Source organism: Fukomys damarensis, unplaced genomic scaffold (assembly GCF_012274545.1).
Source record: "Fukomys damarensis isolate Sample0158 unplaced genomic scaffold, DMR_v1.0_HiC HiC_scaffold_12, whole genome shotgun sequence".
Classification (NCBI taxonomy): domain Eukaryota; kingdom Metazoa; phylum Chordata; class Mammalia; order Rodentia; family Bathyergidae; genus Fukomys; species Fukomys damarensis.
Genome location: NW_022900924.1, coordinates 49,994,742 through 50,004,234, shown reverse-complemented (window position 1 = coordinate 50,004,234; position 9,493 = coordinate 49,994,742). Strand labels below are relative to the sequence as shown.

Genomic DNA, 9,493 nt, shown 5'->3' with positions numbered 1-9,493 from the left:
AGAGCAGACCTGGCCACCTCCTGCTTCCACGTGCAGCATGGTGGCATTTTTAGAGACAGCACCGGCGCTCAGGTGTTGGAAGCCTAAGGAGCACCCACCGCCAGCACTGTGTCAGTTGCACCCTAGCCAGACGAGTTACATGGTTCCGTTCCTGGAAGACCATTACTGAACCTGTTCTTTAGTCTCTGAATGGACTCTAGAAGCAGTGCAAGATCATGTTAATAAATCTATTTCCAGTTTATCAAATTCATTTTCTGTTTATGTTGTCAGAGTTCAATTTACTAACAACTACAAATCCTGCCTGAAACAATAAATGTATTTTAAATAGATCCTGTAATGATCTTTTTTTGGCTTACTTCTGTTCACATGAGAGATCATCTGCTGCCTGATACTGTAGACCCCCCACTTCTACTCTGCTCACTGGGTTCCTAGGCAAATCCAGCTCCACAGGAGACCTGGGTGCCATATTCCACTTCTGACTTAGTTTACCACTTGTTCAGGTTTCCATCTTGTTCAAGTCTGCCCTTTGGGTCTAGGATTCTGCATCTCTGGGAAATCAGAAATATATAAAGGTCTAAAGTAAAGTGAACGGTTACCCAAAAGTCTTGTTGGGTACAGACCTTGTCCAGAGGCTCAGCGTTTCTTCACCTATCAAATAAGACTGGACTTAATGGGTCTCTAGAAGTTACATATATGTATATACCTGCAAGTTGACCTGCAGGTGATGAAGCAGCCTTGGTTGAATCCAGAGACAAGGACAGAAGTTGCATAATGCCAGTACCATTGCTTAGAACAAATGTCTCTATGGACTTTGGATAAAGTCAATATCCAGGGCAAATTGTCTGCTCTCCTGCCACTCCTTGTTGCTGTTCTCCATCCCGTTTTCTCTTTTTCTCCACTCCTTGTTCCAAATTTTGCTGGTTCTTATTGCCTGTGACTTCATAAGCTCATCTTTTCTTATTTTCTTGCATTCTACGCTAATGCCACAATGAACTATTTTTAATGCCTTGATCCTACCAGGATATCACAATTCTTTCTTTTCCTGTGCTGCCTTCTTTGCCTGGAGCACTCCTTATTGCTCCACATTTCTTTACCTTGCACCTACTCTTCTTTTAGATCTTATTTGATCTATTTCTTCTTTCATCAAATCTTGCCTACCTTCCCACTCCCCAATACCGAGGTGTACCTCCTGTGTGCTTCCACAACACCCTGACTCATGCTTAACTTATACCACTGTCTATAGTCTATATGGCATATATCCTTGTTTATATCTTCAGCTAGTTGGCAGCAATCCTCTCGGCCAATTCTTATTCCCTGAAGCTTCTCTAATATTTAGTCAAGTATCTGCTTAATAATAGGCACTTGAATTATTTGAGAAAGAATAAAAGAATAATTAAATGTAATTCTTCCCTACTCTAAATACCCATAGCACTTTCAAATACAGTAACTTTATACTCTGCATATTTATATATAGCTCATTAGCTTCTGTATTCTTTTAGAGTAGGATTAATGACTACTTCAGGTATTATGTTCAAGAGCTTCTGAATTAATAGGCACTCAAGAAAGGCTCCCTTAAAGCAGTCCCATGCCACAAGATAACCAAAGATTCAATCTCCTAAGTTGGGATAGTTCTTCACCCACACTGGTACTAGAAATTGGAGCTAAGATCATGCATTTGGTAGGTGAGTGCTCTACTACTGGGCTACATCCCCAGACCTTTTATACATTTTATTTCGATACAAGGTATTGCTAAGTTGTGTAGGTTGGCCTTGAACTTGTAATCTTCCTGCACCAGTCTTCTAAGTAGCTGTGATTTCAGCCATGTAACACCACAACTAGCTAGTGAAAAGAAACACTATTTATAATTGGTGTGACAAAAAAGGCATATGTTGGGGATTGTCCAAAGCAACTTGAATGAATGATTTTCTTAGTAAATAACACTCTATCTGTAGTTTGTTAATGTGTGTGTGTGTGTTTGTACCTGGGATTGAAGTTAGGACCTTGCGCTTGTGAGGCAGGTGGCAGCACCACTGAGCTAAATCCCCAGCAGATGTTTTAGGATTTTTGATTTAGTATTGAAAGATCTGGTTCAGAGAAAGTTTCTGACTTTATAAACACTCTCTAGAAGGACAAGCAGCTTGAAAGATTACTGAGTCATTGTCAAATACTAAGTAATGAATTAGTGACAGAGACAAATGTCCAGGATTCTGAATGCTTGTTGTTATTGACCTCAATGAATGCTACTGTTTTTATCTTATTTATTTATTTATTTACTTTTTTGGGGTACCAGGGATTGAACTCAGGACCTTGCACTTGTGAGTCAGATGTGTTGCCATTGAGCTCAATCCCCAGCCTGCTGCTTGCTTTTTAGTATATGTGCTGCCGAAGCGAGCACTGCTTGCTTTTTGATTAGTGGGGCACATGCAATGAGAAGACATTGCAATTGAAATACATTTTTGAACTGTAATAATTAGTCATCACAAAATACAAGGCAACAAAATCAGATCTGCTTCTTCTTACATCTGCCATGGTGATCAAGCATAATGCTTTAAATGTAATCAGAGGTGGGAATAAAATGTCAAAGCCATGTGCTTTGAAGAGTTTAATTGGGGATGCAGTCATCTTCCCAATGCAGCAACCACTTTTCATCGTTAAAGAAAAGCACTCAGGGCATTTAGACATCAGTTTGGTAATTCTCATTTTAAGATCTTGATGTTGGAAAGTTGTCCGTCTTCTACTTGGGGAAATTGAGTCTCATATATATTGAATTTGGGTCCTTATGTGGTTAACTACATACAGTCTTATCAATAAGGTGACAAATTAATAGTCAACCTGAACACACGAGAGCCCTGAAGAGGAAGGTTGAGTGAAGATAGGAAAAGTAGTGTTAAGAATTGTGGATTGCAATGCCAGTGGTTCCATTAATCTGTATAATGCCTACAGTTTTTTATATACTTTTAATTCATTATTCCATCTGATCTGTACCATAAAGAGACAAAGTAAGGTGGGACAGGGAAGGGGATCCCCATGTAGTAGACAAATGAATGAATAAATGAAAGAATAAATAAATGAATGAAGTAAATAAATGACCGAGGTTTAAAGACAAGAAAATCGCCTGCCCTGGTTGCATCTTTAAGAGCAGAGTTGAGACTGGAACCCAAGTCTCCTTCCTCCTTACCCTGAGCACCTACCTTGTGCTGTTGGGTGATTGAATGCTTCATTCTAACTACGCCTCCTTGGAAAACCTAAGAAAATGTGACCAGTCCTACTGGGAATTCACAAATGCCACCAAACTGTATATTTTTGCATAGGAAATCCTGAAGGCTTCCCTTCCCGTTCTCTTTCTTGTTTTTCTGCTACATCTTGTGTCACAGGCAAAAAGAAAGTTTACAGTAACCTAGCTGGCTGAAAGGAAGTTAAGTCTTGTGGCCAGGGTCCTTTCAGTGCGTCAGGTTATGAGCTGCAGCCACCAGAGGAATCTGGAGCTACAGGAGATCTGGGTAGACAGGTGAAACATTAGGGTGTATTAGGGTGCTCCATGAGTCACCCTTACAAGTGAAGTAGTACATGGACCTGACCTTGTAAAGTTCAAATGTAAGGTGAAAATACCAGTTCCTGCAGTTCAAACAGTCATTTTAAAGATGGAAACATAAATTGCTACCTGATTATCATATATATATATTTTTTCAAGTGTGTTTTCTTTAGGGTCTGGTCCATTCAGAAGTCCATTGGAAGGTCTCAGCCAAGTGTCTCAACAGACTCCTCCCCTTGGAGTATTATGGGTCATCCTTTGCATTAGCATCTAGGGTGATCTATTTTTCTCAATATTGTATCCTCAAAGCCTAATAACTTTAGTGAGTACATAGTAGGTACGTGTTAGAATAGAAGGGGTGACATGAATTTTTTGTCTTAGTGTGATGGAAGATCTTGATCGACAACTTGATTGGTTTAAGGGACACCTAACATACTAGAAAAACACACTTGTGGGTGTGAATGAGTGGGTCATGCAAGTGTGACCCTGGGGACTCTCTGGTAGATAACCCTTTCCTCTCTGGTACTCTTCCCTTCTCTGCTTCCCGGCTGCCGTGAGTTGAGCAGCTTTCTCTGACACATTCCTCTCTACAGAGCCAATCAATAGTGGATTAAAACATGTGAAACTGTGAGTTAAATCCAACTTCTGTGTCTTCCTTTAAATTGTGGTTGTCAAGTATTTTGTCCAAGCAATGGGAAAACTAAGCAATATACTTAGTTGTTAAACCTCTAAAATTTTCCAGTGGTCATAAACAAAGAGAGATTAAAGTTCTGCCTACTGATATTTCTACTACCACAGACTGGCCCTTACCGTCACACTGCGCTGTGTGATCCTGCAAGGTTTGTTAGCTTCCAGGGATAGTCATAGTTCTCCTAGGTCCTAGGCTCAGAAAGTAGCAGATGGGTGCATATAGCTGAGTTGAGATAGGGCAAATTTATTTGAATAATTTGATCTGGTAATGTTGAAAAATTCAAAGCAATATTTCTATATCCATTCACTGAAAATTGGGTAAAACTGCAGGAAACAACAGGTAAGATAAAAGTCATCATTTTTCCACATTGGTTTGATTCGTCTTAGTCAGGGAAGAAAGTAGGTTGTAGCCCAGCATAGTGGTTCATTCCCATAATCTAAACTGCTCAGGAGGTTAAGGGAGAAAAAGCGGGGTGGGAGAGATAGCACAGACCAGGTCCTTTTATAATGTTCATCTTGCAAGAACTACCAAGGGATTTCTGTGTTACTGGGTTTTGAGGTGCTGGGGTCTCCTTTCAGAGGTGGTTTAGAGATTCCTACTGTCCTGTGCAAGAATTGGTCAAGACAAGTGCAAACAGCAGCAAAGTTTTAGATTTATTAAGGGTAGGAAAAGAAACAAGCTCTGCAGAGCAAGTTTGAGCCAAGTAAAAGTCAGGACAAGTACACTCCACAGGGTGAGTAGGCCATTGTGCTAGACAGAAGACAGAGAGTGACAAAGCGCTCAGTGTGGATTGTCCTTTTCACAGCTCCCACTGCTCAGGCTGACATCAGGTCTAGGCCATCCAATCTATCCCAAAGTGCCTCAGTTCTCACAGAAGTCCACGCGCAGGACTTTGGGAACAGTTCTGTGCATGTGTCCTTGGATTGTATAAGGAACAGGTCACACCTACTTCCACAGCCGGATTGGCCATGCTCTAGTCTCCTGCCTCACCTAGAGAGCCGCCTTAAGCCCTTCTGAGGGCAGTGCTCCTATCGACCCAAGGATCTCTCATTAGACCAGCGTCTTTAATGTCCCACTGCCTCAACACGGCCACCCTGAAGACCAAACACCTAGACGCTTGGAAAACAAACTATATCCAAACCATAGCAATGGGCTTGGGTCTTTTTAAAATAATTTGTTTTATATAAAATGACAAAATAATCATTGCTTTAATTCTATGTCGACCCATAGCAGAACTACGTACCCATATAATTTAAGCAGTTTATATACGCAATTGTTAGCTGGCCTAGAACACTGCACGGATGACACGTAGTAGCAAGTGATAAATGTCAGTGTTCTCCTTTCCACTTGCCCCTGCTGGGGCTGTGCAGCACCAGTTAACAGGTAACATGTCTAATCTTTCAGAGTAGTCACATCCATTGTGTTGCTTTTCTAGTTAGAATGAAAGACTTGCTCATGCTCTCAACCGGTAATATCCGGTTTTAAATTCCATGTACAGCCTAGGTCTCAGGGAAAGAAAAAGGCACAAACCATGTGATTTACTATGAAAGATTTGTGTTGAAGAGGAGGGTGTGCAATACATATGAAAGTGCGATGCAACGGAAAAAGAAAAAAAAAAAACCTTCCTTAGAAGATCATTTTCTTATCACTAGAGAAGGTATGGAAGGAATGGACCACAACAGGGAGGAGCTTCCTCCAGAGGGAGCTGGCAGGACAGGTAGAATCTGCATTCCAGGTATGGGCCTAGAGAGTCCTTTAGGTTCAGTTTGAGGAGACCAAATGAAGGAAGTAGAAAGGAGTGTGTGTGTGTGTGTGTGCGTGTGTGTGTGTGCGCGCGCGCGTGTGCATGTGTGTGGTTTGTGTGGTGAGGGAGGTACGTGGAGGCACAGTCTATAGTTGGATAAGCCCATTAGGAATTGATCATAGAGTGTGGAAAGGGCAACTAAAAAGTTTGCACTTCATTTGGTTGATATTATGAAACCTTTACAAACTGGAGCATGGACTATAGCATGCGGTGCTTTGGGAAGATGAATTCTGTGACTGGGAAGAACGAAGTGTCAAATTGAAAAGTTGGGGAACATTAATTTTAGAACCTAATTCTATGAGAAATTGAGAACATGGAAGGAGTGCCTTGCAAGGGAAACTGTACAGCAATTTCAGAGCAAGGCACGGACTGTTAACCTCCCTCTCCCCTGCCCCTCCCCAGGGAAGTCTTTGTGCTGCTTCCAAACGGTTGGGTCTCTTGAATTCTTCTCCCTTCCCTTTGGCTGTTCTGTATCCAGATCTCATCTCCAGGTGAAGTTATTGGATTGTATTTACACACGCAGGGCCTCCATCTTCCTTTGATTCTATAGAGGAACAACAGAAAAGAAAAAAAGAACCTGAATATTTGAATACCTACAATGGTTAAAGCTGCATGCTAAGGACAGATTTTCAGTAAAAGAAGACAAGTTACCCAGCAGCAAGTTCTTCTGGACTAAGGTCCTAAGGACAGAGTGATAGGACAACTGTTTAAGAGCAAGGAATAGATTGGGGGTGGCATAGGAGGAGCTCTCGGAGATTTGAAAGGAGATTTAAGAGGTTGTGACAGAGTTTCCAGGTGAACAGAGAAGGAAGAGGCTCTTGAGAGAGAGGAACCTGGGCAAAAGCAAATAAGCTTAGAGTTGATAAGTTGTTCTTGGAAGCCAGGTGCAGTGGTAACGTGCTTGTAATCCCCACACGTGGGTAGGCTGAGGCAGAAGGATGAAAAGTTCAATTCAGACTGGGCGATTGAGTAACTTAGTGAGAGTCTCAAAATTTAAAAAAATTACAAGGGATGTAGCTCTTGGTTCGATGCCCAGTACTAAATAAATTAAGTAAGTAAATTAGCAAATAAGCTGTATTTGAGAGATGACTACAAGTTCAATTGGCTGGAATGTGGGAACATACAAAAGCCCGGAAGGAATGAACTGAAAAGGCCAAATAGCTGTCAAATCATGAGGTTCCCTGAAAACACTATTCCCTCCTCATTCAATACCAAGTGTTAATAGGACATTGAGAAAAGTGAGTGCAGAAAGAACCAGAATGCCAATGAGGACAAAGGCTTTGGTTTGGGTTAACACTGCCCACAACACTACATGTGGCTCACCAAGCATCCAATTTGACTTTGTCACTTCCACTTTTGGTGAGGGCATCACCAGGTGAAATTTACCTTTCACAATTAACTTTATATAATGCTCATGCTGACCCTATGTCTACGTGAGCAACCCAGGCATCTTGCAGGAGAATCACAGTGATCTTCCCCAGTATACCCATAGAACAGTTTCAACACAATTAGCAGCATTTCTAGATCCAGTACAGCTCCCTTATAATGTGTATGATGGAGGAAATGAATGACTCTAATTATACCTTATTATATTTTATTAATCCTCATTAGAACCCTATTACTCTTTGTAAGTGGGATACTGAAAAGAAAGAGAAAAAGGAATGCTGGTCAAGTCCCTGTTATATTTGATAAGTATCTGGTGAATCCATTCTTGCCCTGTGTGATACTGGGATTTTTTTCATGCTAAATACTAGTACTCAGGATGTGGGATTGCTGAAATGTTTAACACTGAATGAGTCATAATGGGATCTGATCCTTTCAAATCTCAGAGCGAAATCCCTCTAGGAGTTCATATTTCCCATTTTAAACCATGTTACTTGTAAAGAGAAATTTGAACCCAGAAAAGGTCTGCTGTTTGAAAATCATGTAAAGGAGGTGCTGAATAAAGTCGTCCAATAACGTGGGCCTTTTACATTCATTTATTTAAAAAAATTTTTTTTGGTACCAGGGATCGAACTCAAGTCCTTGTGCTTGTAAGGCAGGCGGCAGAACCACTGAGCTAAATCCCTCCCTGGCTCCTTAGTTGTTGATTACAAGCATTTCCCCACAATCCACCATCAACAGGAGTGCTTGGGGCTTGGGAGGAGTCCTGCTGGTGGTCAGGGAGGAGCCTGGGATTGATCAATTAGCTGACCTGGGTTGAAGGAAGTGAGTTCAGACGCTGGCTGTTATTTTATGTTGTGCTGGAAGTTATTTTAACTGTGGGCTACGATTATTCCAGTCCAGCTCACTGGAAGATGTCACACATGGCTGCAAAGGTGCTTTTATGATGTGCTGAGGTGGAAGATTGTTCTTTGGGATGGAGACGCGAGGAAAGGGAGTCCTAGGTCTAGCCGCATCCTCCAGGCAGTGGCCCCTTGACATGGCAAAAGGCGGTTCTCCCTCTTGCTCACATTCACAAATGTCAGAAGAAAAACAGCAGACTCCAACTTTCCAAGAAAGGGCTTGTCTTTATTCAAACCAGTTCAACCAGTTCGCAGACTTCTTTTTTTATCTCTTTAAGTTATAAGCACGGAGCTTTCTGGGTTCCTGGGCAGGGCAGTGAGGTAATCGTTAAACTCCAGGGGTTTATTTCTTTGAGCACAGGACAGAGAAACGTTCCCCTGCAGCAATTAATTGTCATTGCTACTCAGGACTCACTGTCAGCCAGAACCTTCTAGGAACCGGCTCTGGGGCCCGGGAAAGTACGGGATCAGTGGGTGGTCCGCGTGTCAGCTGACTCCCAACACGGTTCCAGGCTCCCGGATCTGGGGAGCGAGTGACCCAGTCCAAGTCCCTGTTCTCCAGCGTGCCCTACGTGTGAAGTGAACGTGCTGGAGTTTGACGATCGCCAGGTCTAACATCCTGCGAGTTTGGAGTCTCGCAGGGAACCCGGGGCGGGGCTCGGAGCCGGGGGTTCCAGGGCAGGATCTCTTCCGCTCAGGCTCAGCCTCCCAATTTGGCGCCTTCCTTGCGGAGGCCAGTTCCTCGGTTCTCCGGCAGCCCCGGAGCCGGCCGCTTCCTCCTCCGCCTCCTTCCTCTTCCTCCCCTGCCTACACACCTCCTCCTTTCCCTTCCTTCTCCGCGGGCTCCCCGCGTCCCGCGTCTCCTCTCTTCCACCCGGGAGCGCGGTGCCCGCGGTGCGCCCACCTTGGGGCCGCGCAGCTGCCGCCCCGGGCGCCCCTCCCCCGCCGGCGGGCACCCGCCTCCCCATACCTTACATGGACAAATGCGTGCGAGCAAAGTCAGGAATTCAGGCCCCTTACGTCAGCCTCCAGCGCTCGGGGCACCGCACGGGAGACCGAGGGGAGGGGGTGGGGAGGAAGGAGGGAAAGGCACCAACCAGCAGCCGCTCCAGCCCTGCCGAAGTTTCACTTTTTGTCTGTGGGTTCGCTCCCGGGCCCCACGCGAGCTTTTCCCGGGATAA

The 9,493-nt window shown here is 43.6% G+C and overlaps 1 protein-coding gene across 1 annotated transcript in view; it reads left to right on the top strand.

Moving 5' to 3' along the window:
- The first annotated feature begins 8,899 nt into the window (after positions 1-8,899).
- Lpp (LIM domain containing preferred translocation partner in lipoma) overlaps positions 8,900-9,493 on the top strand; it is a 612,241-nt gene continuing 611,647 nt past the window's right edge. The window contains exon 1 of the mRNA XM_010624126.3: positions 8,900-8,921. The gene's annotated coding sequence lies outside the window, so the exon portion shown is untranslated. The remainder of the gene's footprint in view (positions 8,922-9,493) is intronic.